The following is a 15,278-nucleotide window of genomic DNA, read 5'->3' as shown; positions in this document are numbered from 1 at the left end:
CTGTGGAGCAAAGCGGCAGGGATCGCACCACCAGCCAGAGACGCAAGGCCCGGCTCCCCTCCCAGGTTGTCATCTCGTTGGGGAGTGAGGAGTCTGGTGCCATGTCCCAGGCCGCAGCTGCCAAGGGTATGTCCAAGAGGCGGAGGTCGGAGGTGGACTCCTCGGCAGCAGAAGGGGCAGCTGAGACCCCACAGGGTCCGACGTAGGAAGATGGCATGGAGTCATCCAGGTTGGTGGGGGGTTTGGTGGAGGAGGAGGCCATGGAAGGGACACACACGGGGTCTGGAGGTGGGGATTCCACTGGTGCTAGTGGTGCAGTGCAGGGGCAGGGACAGGAGGCATCACAGGCTGCCGCGGAGGTGCCTGTGTGTAATCCTGTCCCTGATCCTGTGACTGCATCATCCTGCACCAGCAGGGATGCCTACATCCAGACAACTGGTCTTCCTTTCCATGCGGACGTGGCAATCCGGGACCGGGTTGAGCCTGTCCTGTCTGGGATGGCGTTGCGTCAACGGGGCATGCAAGGTGACCTGCACTGTTTTCGTGAAGACACTGCACGTCATCTCGGATGCCTCGTTGACGGCGTTGACCTACTGGTAGGGGTCACCAGGGCTGGATTCCTCCGTATGCTGGACCTTCTTCCGACCCCCTCCTCACCTGAACCCCCTATGTGCCAGTTGTCCTCCATGCCATCTTCCCACCCATGTATAACCTGGGTACCCTGTGGAGCTGCCTCTGACCCTGCGGCCGGGCTGGTGGAGGACACATCCCTGCCACAGTCGGGAGTTGGACGTCCAGCAGGGGTGGCCACCTCAACAACTGCACCCCAGCCGGAGGAGAACGTGCAGGCAGCAAGAGCCGGGGCACAGCAGCAGCAGCAACAAGGTGGGAGCCATGATGGCTCGGGGCCTTCAACATCCGATTGGCAGGCATCGGCCAGAGGGCAGGAGGACCCAGGATTACAAGTTTCTTCCGTGTGGCAGCGGTTGGGCCAGGCCATAGATGCGGAGCGGCGGTGGGCGGAAGAGTCACGGCTCTCAATGGTAAGGGCGGAGAACTCCATGTGGAGGGCATTGAGGCGGGTCGAGTGCCTCGAGGCAATTCGCAGGGAGTTGGAGGTCAACATGGCATCGTCCCTGCGAACCCTCGGGGACATGGAAGAAGACCGCCTCCAAGACACCGAGCAGGAGTTCGATGATGCCCTGGCCCGGGAAATCGGGAAGTGAGCCGTCAGACTAGCCCGCCGCCATTGGATATAGTTTGTAGTTTTAGGTTTCCGTTATCTTTTTCATTCATTTCGGCCCCTTGGACTATGCCCCACCTTTTTGGATATAGTTCTTTATTAGGTAGTTTTTTTGCTAGGTTTCATTTCATTTGTTGGGCTCATGGACCCTGGATTACTTCTTTGTACATAGTTGAACAGTGGATTTATCTATTATTACTTTTTTTCTCACCATTTACTGTTTCCGTTTCCTTTGGATTTGATTTGGTGGCCGGAGACTTTGGACACATTTTCATTTCGATTTATTTGGATTCGGACTTCATGTTTTTCTTTTTGTGTTTTGGACATGCTGCATTTCATCTTTTTTAAAAAAAAAATGTATTCATGTTTTCATTTGATTACATTCTTTTTGTGTTCAATACATTTTGATTTATTACTTTGATGTGTGGTATTCTCGCATGCATGTCACGGTGTAGGTTTTCACAATCACCAGCACGCATTGTGTGTGTGTGTGACAGACATGTGTTGATGTACATTCTTGCCATTTGGGTTGTATCATGTAATGGGCATTTCAATGTGGGGTGGATGGGATACTTGGTTGGGTCTTTGCACACGGGTGGCGTGCGGTGGGATTTGGTAGGCCATGAGGCCCATGATTGTGGATCATGATGACGTGTTGGGGGGACATGAGTCGGGGCCTGCTGGCAGGTGCCCCTCATTGCTGGGTGGGTGGGGGTGCTGGGGGACATGAGTCAGGGCCTGAGCCTCACTGCTGGGTGGGTGGGTGTGCTGGGGGACTTGAGTCGGGGCCTGCTGGCAGGTGCCCCTCACTGCTGGGTGGGTGGGGGTCCTGGTGGACATGAGTCAGGGCCTGAGCCTCACTGCTGGGTGGCTCGGGGTGCTGGGGGACATGAGTCGGGGCCTGCTGGCAGGTGGCCCTCACTGTTGGGTGGATGGGGGTGCTGGGGACATGAGTCAGGGCCTGAGCCTCACTGATGGGTGGGTGGGGGTGCTGAGGGACATGAGTCGGGGCCTGCTGGCACGTGCCCCTCACTGCTGGGTGGGTTGGGGTGCTGGGGGACATGAGTCGGGGGTCTGCTGGCAGGTGCCCCTCACTGCTGGGTGGGTGGAGGTGCTGGGGGACATGAGTCAGGGCCTGAGCCTCACTGCTGGGTGGGTGGGGGTGCTGGGGGACATGAGTCTGGGCCTGCTGGCAGGTACCCCTCATTGCTGGGTGGGTGGGGGTGCTGGGGGACATGAGTTGGTGATCAATATTGCAAGGTGACATGTGAGCTAGCTGGGGGGCATGCCCATTGTGGATGGGCTGCGTGTGGGACATGACCGGGGTGCAGGGTAGGCCCCTGTGGTGTGGGCTGCCTGCAGGGCCCATGGAGGGGGTAGAGGGCACAACTGAGAGGACAAACACTGCCAATTCACGTGTGGGACTCCCTGCGCACCCCACTGGATACACGTACCCCGCTCTGACAGCAAAATCGCATGTGAAACTCCCCGCGAACCCCAGTAATACACGTACCCCGCTCACACAGGCCCAATCGCATGTGAAGCTCCCGGCGCACCCCACTGGATACACGTACCCCGCTCTGACAGCGAAATTGCATGTGAAACTCCCCGCGAAACCCAGTAATACATGTACCCCGCTCGCACAGGCCCAATTGCGTGTGAAACTTCCTGCACACCCCACTGGATACACGTACCCTGCTCTGACAGCGAAATTGCGTGTGAAACTCCCCGCGTACCCCAGTAATACACGTACCCTGCTCGCACAGGGCCAATCACGTGTGAAACTTCCCGTGCACCCCACTGGATACACGTACCCCGCTCTGACAGCGATATTGCATGTGAAACTGCCCGCGAACCCCAGTAATACACGTACCCCGCTCGCACAGGCCCAATCGCATGTGAAACTGCCCGCGTACCCCAGTAATACACGTACCCTGCTCGCACAGGTCCAATCACATGTGAAACTGCCCGCGAACCCCAGTAATACACGTATCCCGCTCGCACAGGGACAATCGTGTGTGAAACTGCCTGCGAACCCCAGTAATACATGTATCCCGCTCGCACAGGCCCAATCGCGTGTGAAACTCCCTGCAAACCCCAGTAATTCACGTACCCTGCTCGCACAGGCCCAATCACGTGTGAAACTCCCCACGAACCCCAGTAATACACGTAACCCGCTCGCACAGGCCCAATCGCGAGTGATTCTCCCGGCGCAGCGGTGTACATGTATTCGGAGGGGTGCACAGGGAGTTTTACAGGCGTTTTCATGGTTGGGGAGCTGTATGCTGGTCCACTGGCCTGTGCGCCATGTACGGGATTTGTGCGCTATGCATGGCACACAGGGATGGGTTGGGGGCGTAACTGGTGCTGCTGCAGGGTCGCTGCACCACTCTGCGCCACGGCTGGTTTTGGATGTTAAAATCCATGAATATGCTGTGCGCGGAAATGGATTTTGGCGCACGCGGCTGGCGCAGACTCTTGCATGCGCACTGTGCGCCAGCTGCGTGCACCACTTGTGCGCTGGATTCTATGAATTACCCCCATAGTCATTAGTTTTGTTAGTGGTTTAATTTTGTTTAACACTAAAATAAATAACTTTCTTTTGAGAAGAATTGCACTGTCTATCAACGCTTCTAAGATTAATTTCCTACGATAGGTTTTAAGGGTTGAACGTGGTTTCTCTCCTGTTTTTATAAGATTTTGAAGGACTCTGTGATGGAACATTTTGGCTAAAATACTTTTCTTGGTATGCTTACTTTGCACTATATTCAGATTTATAGAAGCAGTTTTATCTGTAGTGATAGCTGATTTTTTGTTAATTGTTTTCTGGTTTGTTTTACATTTTGATAGAGGAGGCAAAGTTTCTGTACTTGAAACTTCTTTTGTTTCACTAAATGGCTGTATTAGCTGTTTTGTTTCAACTTTTGTTACAAATTCTGCTAGATATGGATGCTTATGTTGGACACTTCTATTTTCATTTGCTCTGCTTCTGTGTTGCTTTCTACAGACTTGATTTTTGGTGGGCATTCTTTGAAAAAAATAAAGAAGGTATGGGTTGGAGTGTTCTGCAATGTATGTGTGCTGTGTGCATGAGTGTTTGAGTAAGATGATAAGGATGTATGTAATGGGGTGTGATTGTGAATTGGGCAACTACAACTAGTAGGGATCGGTATTCTTGATTTAATGGGTTACTAAACTGGGGTTCACATGACAGAAAAAAGTAAGCTAGTTGTGTGGAGAAGTACAAATAGTAAATCTAATGCTATACAATTAAAACAATTGTTTGTTCTATAACATCAAAATTCGAGCGGCTGAGTTGGGTAATTTGTGTGTCGAAAAATAGGAATTTGTGGGCAGTTCTGGCTGTAAATCGCTGTTTAAGAAATGGGGATTTTTGGACAGAATGGTGCACAATCTCTATTTCTAGGCACAGAAATAGCATGAATTAACCTTACAGTGTGTTTGAGTAATAAAACAAATATTATGCTGGTATTCAACTTACTTTTTTTCTAAAATGAGCAGGTTTCTTCTTAGTTGTTCTTTGTACTTCAAATTCGGCTGCTTCTTTTCAGGAGAATGGTCTTCAATATAATTGTAAAAGAAACAAATTAATAATTTTGTTTGTATATAGCACTGTTTTTAATTTGGAGATTGATTTTTTTAATTGACATCCTCAGCGCCTTCCTCAAAACCATTAAAACTATCTTATTCACATAAGATTTGTCGCACCAGTTGAATACATATCATATGTTCTTAATGAATAAACTGTATTGCAATGACTAACTGTAGCACACAAAATATCTTTACTATGCCTTGTGAAATTCATAATGTACCAGTGAATACCACTATTCCTGTAACTAAGCTCTTGCAAGTAATAGTGCCTCAATGTCACGGGTTGCTTGCGCTATATAAATATAAGTAAATAAATAAATAAATAAGTAAATGTTTATGTTATTGTACAAGTATTGTTGTTTGAGATTTGAACATAGTATGTGCATGCAATTTTGTTTGACTATATGCAGTCTATATATTTTATTTAAAAAATGTTACTTCAACATGATTTGAATATGTGTGTGTAAAATGAAAATAAATAGTTTAAAGGTTTGTAAGTGACAGTTGATTTTAGTAGATGGAAAAAAAGACAGTAAGTTCATTTTACAGATTATACAAGGTAAAAAAAAGCCTGTTAATCTGTTTATATGAATCTAGAAGAATTGTACATGTACTTTACAGAAAATATGCATACCATTTGGCCATGCACCGAAGACTCTATGCCCTGGCCACAACCACCGCAGCATATCACACTCATATGCCATGCACCCAAGAGTCTATGCCCTGGCCACAAGCAACGCAGCATATCACACTCATAGTGGCTTATAACTTTGGGTCAAAAACAAATTAATGAGGAACAATGTTATAAGCCAGTAGGGGTGTGATATGCTGCGATGGTTGTATTTATCATGTTATACTTACTATTTGGTTTAGTAACGGGAGTCCATGTTTTTCTTGTTCATTTCTGTGATAAAAGAAAATAGCATGTTAGTATTAGTATTTTATAAAGACTTATTACATTGTACAATCAGCATTTTCTTCTTTTTTTTACCCTCATATTTAGTAGATGACAAACCAGAGTACTGTGCAATTTGCTCAGTTTCTGTGTTTGTTGCTAAAATCATTGGGTCTGTGGGAGAAAAAAAATCCATGGTGGATTAAAAAAAAACCTTTTTCTGTTATGCTACAGTTTATTTGTTTGTTTGTTTTCAGTGTTTACTTGTTGTTTCTGGCTAATGGTTTATACATTGGATTGTTCTAGTTTTTGGGAGCAGTAAGATAGTAGGTATTTGTTTGGATATTGTAAAATTTTGGAGCAGTTAGATACCAGAAAGCGTATTCTAACTGTTTATTTTTTTATATAATTTCGTGGTATTGATTTATCTGTTTGGATATTTCTAAATTTTGCGACAGTTAGATACCAATTGGCGTATTCTAACTGTCTATCTTTTTCTCTATTTGAGTGGTATTAATTTATCTGATTAGTTGCATCTTTGGGCAGTTACATAGCTTTTGGAATATTGTGACACTTTATATTTTTTTACTACAAGTGTACTTAAGGTTTAAGTACAGTTTAGTTATCAAATTTTGGTTTTAAGAACATTAAATAAGCATTTGTAAGATTTGCTGGTAATCTCTGCTTTAGAGTAATGGTACTATCATTACATTCAAACCATCCACATTTCTTTTTTATATATGCAGTGTAGTGCCCTGAATTGGTTGTGGCTCCTGCGTGGTAGATTATACCTATTGTTGTGAAGGTTTTCCTACCAAGTGATACTTGACCATGTGTGAATCTAGTCAGCTTGCAGTTGTTTTTGGTACCATCTGCATTGTAACGTAGAAGCATTAGTATTACGTATTTACTATGTGTTTGTATTACTAACGTGGAGCGATTATCTGAATTGCATTTTGTACAAGTTGCTGAAATGGAACTGATTCACAATTAGGTATTGATATATACACAACGCGGTCATTGGGGATTTGTTCCTGTGTCACATTGTTGCAGAGAGTACATGTATGTTTCCACATGTAAGAAATCTGGAATATTTCATTTATAGGTATGTTTTTGTTTTCCAGTACTAATAGTAAGTACATTAGACTTAGAATTAGAATTTCACCATTCCAGCACAGTAGTCCAATTGTTGTCTTATTCCATAAACACTATACGTGTTGTCAGGATTGTTTGCTGCATTTCTGTGAAGGACTAACATTTGCAAACACAATGGGTCTGTACTGTGTAAGTAAATGTTCTCAACAATTGGTGGTAATTGAAATAGAATATTCATTGCTACATTTGTGTAGCAACTTACACCAACTATATTTGAGAGTTTAAATGGACCAGGTAGTTCTGTATCTGACTGCTTTTTTTGCAGTTTGTCTTCCTTCTTTGAAGAAGTACCTGGTTTACTTTCCCTAATTGATTCTTTTTTGCTTGTGGCACTTGATGAAGTATTACTTTCTTTTACTCTCTTTGGAGGATTTGCAGTGACATCATGTTGCTTTTCTGTTTGATTTATTTTTCTTTTATAATGTTTTACTTTTTGTGGAACAGAATATGTCTTTAGATGGGGAGTGTATAGTGAATGAAGTCTATTGTATTCTAAAATGCAAGGAATATCAGCGTTTATTTAACTTGCATCAAAGTTGATTAGAAATAGACCGTCAAGTGTACGTAAGCGTGATAGTGCTACGTAGCTCATGACTTCTTTAAAGACTGTGTTACCAATATCTATCATTGCTTTGTCTAGGGTAAGACCTTGTGATTTATGAATGGTGACTGCGTATGCAAGAGTTAGAGAAAATTGTTCTCTGCGTACATACATGTCTTTGAAGAGAAGGAATCGAGCTGTTGAGCGTCCTATTCTTTTTACTTCTGAAAGTTTGTCAAAGAGAATATTGACAAACTGAATTTTGTTGTCACGTGGGTATGTTTGAAAGCCAACAACTGTACCCTGTGCTCCATTGACTAGTCCTTGGTCCACGTCAAGGTTACGTTTCAGCATTACTCTGCAATTTAAGGATAATTTTAATACCTTTTCCAAGCCTGCTGTGTTTGAGATTGATTTTTCTAAACTATTTGGTCTTGTTGTGGCTTGGTCACACATGGGTAGTGTCATTCCATGTACATCTAGTTTGTCTGTGGCGCTAATTTCCATCATTGGTTGCATTTCTTTACTTAACATTATTTTATTGAATTTGAAACAGCTTGCAAGAGTTGGCATTAAGGCCATACAATTGACATTTTTGTGGGCTAATTGTTCCATAACATCTATAGCACATGCATTATCACCATAAAGTGCATGAATGTGCCGGGTTTTCAATATTGCTTCTGCTTCTTTAGAAAGTATACCAACTCTGATACTTTTTAAGATGTTGGCATATGTAAGATCTGCAGATTGGTGCATGTTTTCTGTTAATTCTCTGTATTGGAAATGTTGCCAAATGTTGACATTTCCAATGCTGCCAACAGTTTTACGGCAGAGTTTGTGTCCTAATGTTTTAAAAATAGGCTCACCTTTTACTGGTGTCAATTGAAGAAGATCTCCGAAAACAATAATGTGTTTTCCTGCAAAGAGCTCTTCATAGTTTGTTTTGAGTACTTCTTGTAATCTGAGGTGAATCAAAGCCAACATTAGGTTGGACACCATGCTCACTTCATCTATTAGTAGCATTTTCATTTGTTTCAATACTCTGCGTAGTTCCATTGCACCTTCTGCAGAAAGTTTGTAATAATCTAATTTGTTTTGGTGTTCTACTGGCAGGAGTAGTAATCGAGGTAAAGTGACACCACCTATGTTGTAGGCAGCTAAACCTGTGGGGGCAGTGACAACAGCTGACAGTTTGTTGTTTGTCAATTGTTGAAGGAACTTACTGATGATTTTGATTAGGAATGTTTTGCCAGAACCAGCTTCACACTGACATACAATAGTATAGGTTTATAATGTTGACAGGTGCATTCTTTGTTTTCATGTTGTACCCCATGTGCAATTTCTTTAGTTAATTCTTGAAAAATGCTACGTTGCTCATTGTTTAGCTTTGATTGTAGTATAGTTAAGTCTTCTTTATCTTCATACTGACACATGGTGTTTTCCACTTCTATCATAGCTAATTCTGCCTCATTTGTTATTAGTGGGTCTCCCAGTGGTTCTTGGCTTCCTGTGACAGAAGGTTGACTACTGTCAGGAGTGTCCTTATCTAGATGGGCCTGGAGTTCTTCTTCGTGTTGCTATTCATTGTGCAACATTGTTTTGTACTGTGCAAACTTTAAATCAGTTATACTGCTTTCATTTGCTTTGAAAGTGTCTTAATATGAGTCATAGTTAGCTAGTATTTCTTCTTCTTTTCTCCATGGTTTAAAGAGTTGTAGCAGGGACATGTAATATACTTCTTTATTTTGAGGAGTCTTTAATGACAATTTTATATGATTAATTACATTTGGTTTGGTGAGTTTTACTAAGCTGCCTTCACAGTTTGTCACTTTGTATTTACGGTTTTGTTCATCAGGTTTTATATTATTTTTGTATGTTTAGTTTTGGGCTATGTGGTATAGACACATGGTTTCCAAAGTGGTACTCCTGTTTGGGTAGTATGTGTCCAATAAATTGTTTTTTAAAATGTCTTGGCTGTTGGGATCATGTTTGGCTATTGTTTCTATATCTTTGTATGATTTTAGAACTCTTTTTCTAGATTTAGCTGGACCAAGACTTAGCCATACTATATTTGCAGATTTACCATACAATGCAGTACCAGTTAATCGATCAGCTGCTTCATAGGATCAACATTCTCTATGGGACAGCATTTTTATGCCCAAGCTGTATAATTTCTGAGACACTGTTTTATCTGATGACAGGTCATTCCAGAGGTCTTGGAGCTCTGTCTTTTCTGATTTGGTTAAGTATGCTGTGACATACTGTGCAACTGCAGTAGAATTGTCTGCAATGTACTGCACATCTATGTTTGCATTCCATAACTGGGCAATGATTGCATTGTAATCATTGATATATTTTTCTTCTTCTTTTCTTTTTATGCAATATGTATTTTTAGGTGACTTACCTTTAACACTATGTCTAACTGAAGACATGAGATTGTTCACTTGACCTGTATTTGTAACTGGTCTAGGGAAACCAAATCGGCATTTGGTGTAGTATTTCCCTTTGTTTTTGTATTTGCGACAACAGTATTTGCCACATTTGTGTCTTTGGAATTGTAACAATTTTGCTTGAAGATCACTATTTGTGGATTCTGATGGAATTTCACAAGTGACATATTTTTCAATCAACTGTAAAACAGCGGCATCACTGTCTAGACCAAATTTAGGAGCATCATTAATCCATAAAAGAATGTGGACATGTGGTGCTCCTCTGGCTTGGTATTTTTTTCTCCAAAAGAAGTGTTGCACTTCTCCAAGGGGAGGAACAGGTTTATTACAAATAAAATGTAGCATAGCAATGAAGTGATGGTGAAAATATCTTGAAACATTAACTGGATATTGAGAACAAAGTTCTCCAGGTTTTAGTATATCTATGTTTGTTTTGTTTTTGTTTGATATGCGTAGGAAAGCATGTAAATCTTCCCATGCATATTCTGCACAAATTAATGTAACAAACCAAGTGGGTGGGCCAAGGTTTCTGATCATACAACGTACATCTCCATGACGTCGAAACCAGTACTCTTTAGTACCACGCATATTTGCTAATAGATTTGTAAGATTTGCTTGTAAAACCTCATCTTTTTGTTGAACTTTTTGTAATAAGTGTGATCCTGATTTTAATATGTGTGCAACTCTGTAACATAAAGTTGATAGTTCACTTTCAAAGAGTAGGTGGAATATGTATTCCACATTTTGTCGAAATCTGGGATCTTCAGAATATATTCGTAATGAGCGATATTCTGATGCTGATATTTGAATAGGTGTATCATCGTATCTTCCTCCTTTGCCAGTAGGAAAGAGTAGAGGAAGAGTACGTGCTTCTATACTTGTTGCATTGGACATTGCACTCCTAGAGTGTGCACATTTTCTTTTAGATCTAATGGTAAATACACTACTTTTCCACGAATACCTTTCACTAATTCAGAGGGAGGTAATTTTGTAGTTTTTGGTTGAAGGCATATTATTGCTTGAAATGGGTGCATTGTTTGAATTATGATGCTCTCATATAAATTACGTTGTTGAAGGGGTTTTGGTAGTGGATATAATTCCAAGTTATTTCTGATAGCATGTGAAGGAGTTTGGTTGTTGTCAAGTTTTGTAGTGCAGTAACTGTAAAGTATTATGGGGTCAGTTATTTCGTATTTGTTTTCTGCTATAAGGTAGAGAGCTAATTCAAACCATTTAGAATCTTCATTGTCTTCTACTCTGTATGATAGGTCTACAGTTTTTGTGTTACTTTTATAAAAAGTTCTGCGGCAACATACACACATGTGGTTTGGTACTTCAGCTGAAGTTCTTTCAAATTTTAGTATTTCTTTTTTGTATGTGTGTAGTGAAAGGTTGCCATGTGCAGAATTGTTACGAAGTTGGTTTACAGCTAATTCATCTTGTAAGTGGGTTTCACTTCCAAAATATTTTGTCTGGATATAGTCGATTTCTTCTAGTAGGTCTTTTGCTGTACCATGTAGAAGAATGTTATTTAAATTGGCTAGTGCTAAAGCAGGACATTTAGCATAGTACAGTTTATAAACTAGATTTCTTATACTTGCATGATGTGTTGATATCCTTTTGATATCATGGAAGTTTGTTTTGCAAGTAGGTCATGTAATGCAGGCCAATGAATGTCCTTGTAGTCCTGTGTACTTGCGTACTGGACAAGCGTCCATATTTTGCAGTAGTTTAATTTTGATTTTGTCTTTGCTTTTCACATATTGATTGAGGAATTGGTGTAAAGACTTGAACATTTTTTTGGGAATGTTACACATTGACGTGCATGGCCATTTGTACACTAGATGTTCTGATTCAGTTGAATAGAGGGGTAAATCTACATTTTCAGGGCATATTTTTGTAAGGAGTACTTCTTGTGCCATTATGGTATTATTAACTTTTTCATAACCTCGACCACTGCTATGTATGGCAATTGTATTTGTTTGCTTTTGTTTGTACGCTTCTTCATTAAAGTATGGTTCTGTGCTTGTAGTGTGACTCCATTCATCTCCACAGATATTTAAGACGTTATTTCTGTTGACATTTCGATTATTGAGAAGTCTTTTTTGTAATTTAGTTATTAGTTTTGTTAGTGGTTTGATTCTGTTTAACACTAAAATAAATAACTTTCTTTTGAGAAGAATTGCACTGTCTATCAACGTTTCTAAGATTACTTTCCTACGATAGGTTTGAAGTGTTGAACCTGGTTTCTCTCCTGTTTTTATAAAATTTTGAAGGACTTTGTGACGGAACATTTTGGCTAAAATACTTTTCTTGGTATGCTTACTTTGTACCATATCAAGATTTATAGATGAAGTTTTATTTGTAGTGATAGTTGATTTTCTGTTTATTGTTTTTTTGGTTGTTTTACTTTTTGATAAAGGAGGCAAAGTTTTTGTACTAGAAACTTCTTCTGTTTCACTACATGACTGTAAATTAGCTGTTGTGTTTCAACTTTTTTTTAATAAATTCTGCTATTGATGGATGTTTATGTTAGAGACTTTTCTTTTCATTTGCTCCACTTCTGCGTTCCTTTCTACAGAGTTGCTTTTTGGTAGGCATGTGTGTAGTGTGCATGAGTGTTTGAGTAAGATGATAAAGATGTATGTAATGGTGTGTGATTGTGCATTGCGAAGTACAACTACTAGGGATGGGTATTCTTGAATTAATGTGTTACTAAACTGGGGTTCAGATGACAGAAAAAAGTAAGCCAGTGGTGTGGAGAAGTATAAATAGTATATCTAAAGCTATACAATTAAAACAGTTGTTTGTTCTACAACATCTAAATTCTAGCGGCTGAGTTGGGTAATTTGTGTGTTGAAAAATAGGAATTTGCCTTTAAATCACAGTTTAAGACGGGGGGATTTTTGGTCAGAATGGTGCAGAATCTCTATTTTTAGGCACAGAAATAGCATGAATCAACCTTACAGTGTGTTTCAGTAATAAATTAAATATTATGGTAACATTCTACTTACTTTTTTTCTAAAATGAGCAGTTTGCTTCTTAGTTGTTCTTTGTACTTCAAATTCGGCTGCTTCTTTTCAGGAGAATGGTCTTCACTGCAATTGTAAAAGAAAGAAATTAGTAAGTTGGTTTGTATATAGCACTGTTTTTAATTTATACATAGATTTTTTAAATTGAAATGCTCTGCGCCTTCCTCAAAACCATTAAAACTATCTTATGACTAACTGTAGGAAAGAAAATATCTTTACTATGGCTTGTGAAATTCATAATGTATCACTGTATACCACTATTCCTGTAACTAAGCTTTTCCACGTAATAGTGAGTCAATGTCATAGCCTACTTTTCCACGTAATAGTGAGTCAATGTCATAGCCTGCTTGTCCTATATAAATGTAAGTAATTATATAAATTAAAAAAATTAAAACCAATTATGTGTTTGTACAAATTTTATTGTTTGAGATTTGATCATAGAGTGTGCATGTAATTTAGTTTGATTATATGTAGTATATATATTTTATTTCAAAAATGTTAGTTTAACATTATTTGCGTGTGTGTGTGTGTGTATGAAGAAATTAAACAGTATAAAGGTTTTTAAATCACAGTTCATTTTAGGACAATGAAAAAATGATCGTAGATTCATTTTACAGATTATACAAGGTAAATGTCGGTTAGAAAATGTGTTCTTGTACTGTATAGAAAATATGCATACCTGTAGTTTGTGTTCATGCACATGGAAATGGACGAAGCTGCAAGTAGAAATCTTGGAGACTTGTATAGTATTTCTCGTAGATCGTGCTTGCCAATGGTATGAGATTTGTACTCCGAGAGATTCACCGTACATTTGCAGTGCTGATTTATGATGATGTAGTTACATGTAGAAGTCTTGGATTTGATTGGTGGATGGTTATGTGATTTCTTAGCCAATGAGGGAATGGCACAGAGAGTGAAGTGGAAATGGTAGAAGGGCTGTCCATGTTACGATATGTTCGCGGACATGGCGGTAGTTCTAGGACACCGCGTATTACATCCGGGGAATTTGGGGTGGGGAGGCATGCAAATGAGATTGAACGTAGCAAGGGATTGGTCAGTAAAGTTTAGTGAGTGAGTTGTGCTAGGAGAGGTTTTCTCAGATATTCTTTTTGCTGAGAGAAGAAAAGATAGCTATGGCTGAGTGTTTCAAAAAACAGATTGTGTGGATTTTGGGAGACTCGTGGATACATTGGTTGAAGGTGCATGCAGAAAGCTGTGGAGTATCTATAGATCTTGGATTCGCACATGTGGAAGTGCACTGGCATGGAGTGCGTGGAATGAAGTGGTTGGACTTGCTACCTCTCTGTGCAACTTTGAAGATAGAGGAATATCCAGACATAATTGTAATTCATTGTGGAGGGAACAGTTTAGGACATGTGTCTGGAATTTCTTTGCAATTTGCAATGAAAGAAGGACTTCAGAAGATCATGGACATGTTTCCAAACTCCAAAGTAATTTTTTCACGGATTGCGCAGAGACAAATGTGGCTTCGTTCTTTCTCACGTGGTCCACAAATAGAGAAAGCAAGGCGTAATGTTAATAAGGCTGTTTGTGCCTTTCTAAGAGATTTTGGCATGTCCTCTTTTCACAATTAAAATATTATGTTTCGTAGTACATACATTTTTCGCAGAGATGGAGTCCATCTTAGTTATGCTGGCAATCAGATTTTTCTGAGAAATGTACAAAATGCATTGCGACCTTTTTTAGAAATACAGCATCCATTTTGAAGTAGGTGTTAAGTATTTATAATTTTTGACATACAAACACCTCCCAAAGGCTCTTTTCAGAGCCACCACTTCCTCCCAGAGAAAAATGCAATGGTTACAATAGGGTTGTACCCCATTTTTTTTTATGTTCGCGAACTGTCCGCGGACTTTCAAGAAATACAAAGGGCCCAGCTTTATTTGTCTTCACTTCTATTTTTTAACTGTGAAAGGCGGCTCTGAAAAGAGCCTTATTTTTTTAGATTTTTGTTATTTTGTATTTTTTTGGGTTTTTTATACACGACACACTAGGAGAGGTGGGGAAAGGAGGGGAAAGGGGGGACACCAACCACAGGGATAAGAAAGGGTGAGCTGAGAGAGGAAGATGTAGAGTGGGTTTTATTTGGGTAGTGAGCAGGTCTTCTCGTGCTGTGAGACGATAGTCTCAAAAGCACTCCAAAGTCACCTCCCCCTGCAGAGTACTGTGTCACAGTACATACATACAACTGTGACCCACGAAAGGTAAGGGTCATCAGAATTCTGTATGACCTGTGAGGCAGCTTGAGGAAGACGCTGTCCCACAGAGGTGTTCCTTGTGGTGACAGGATCAGAAACGGAGGATGAAGTAGAGGCAATCAACCTACTAC

Source organism: Ambystoma mexicanum, chromosome 2p (assembly GCF_040938575.1).
Source record: "Ambystoma mexicanum isolate Mex_15411 chromosome 2p, UKY_AmexF1_1, whole genome shotgun sequence".
NCBI classification, from domain to species: Eukaryota; Metazoa; Chordata; class Amphibia; order Caudata; family Ambystomatidae; genus Ambystoma; species Ambystoma mexicanum.
Note: the sequence above shows the minus strand (reverse complement) of the source record.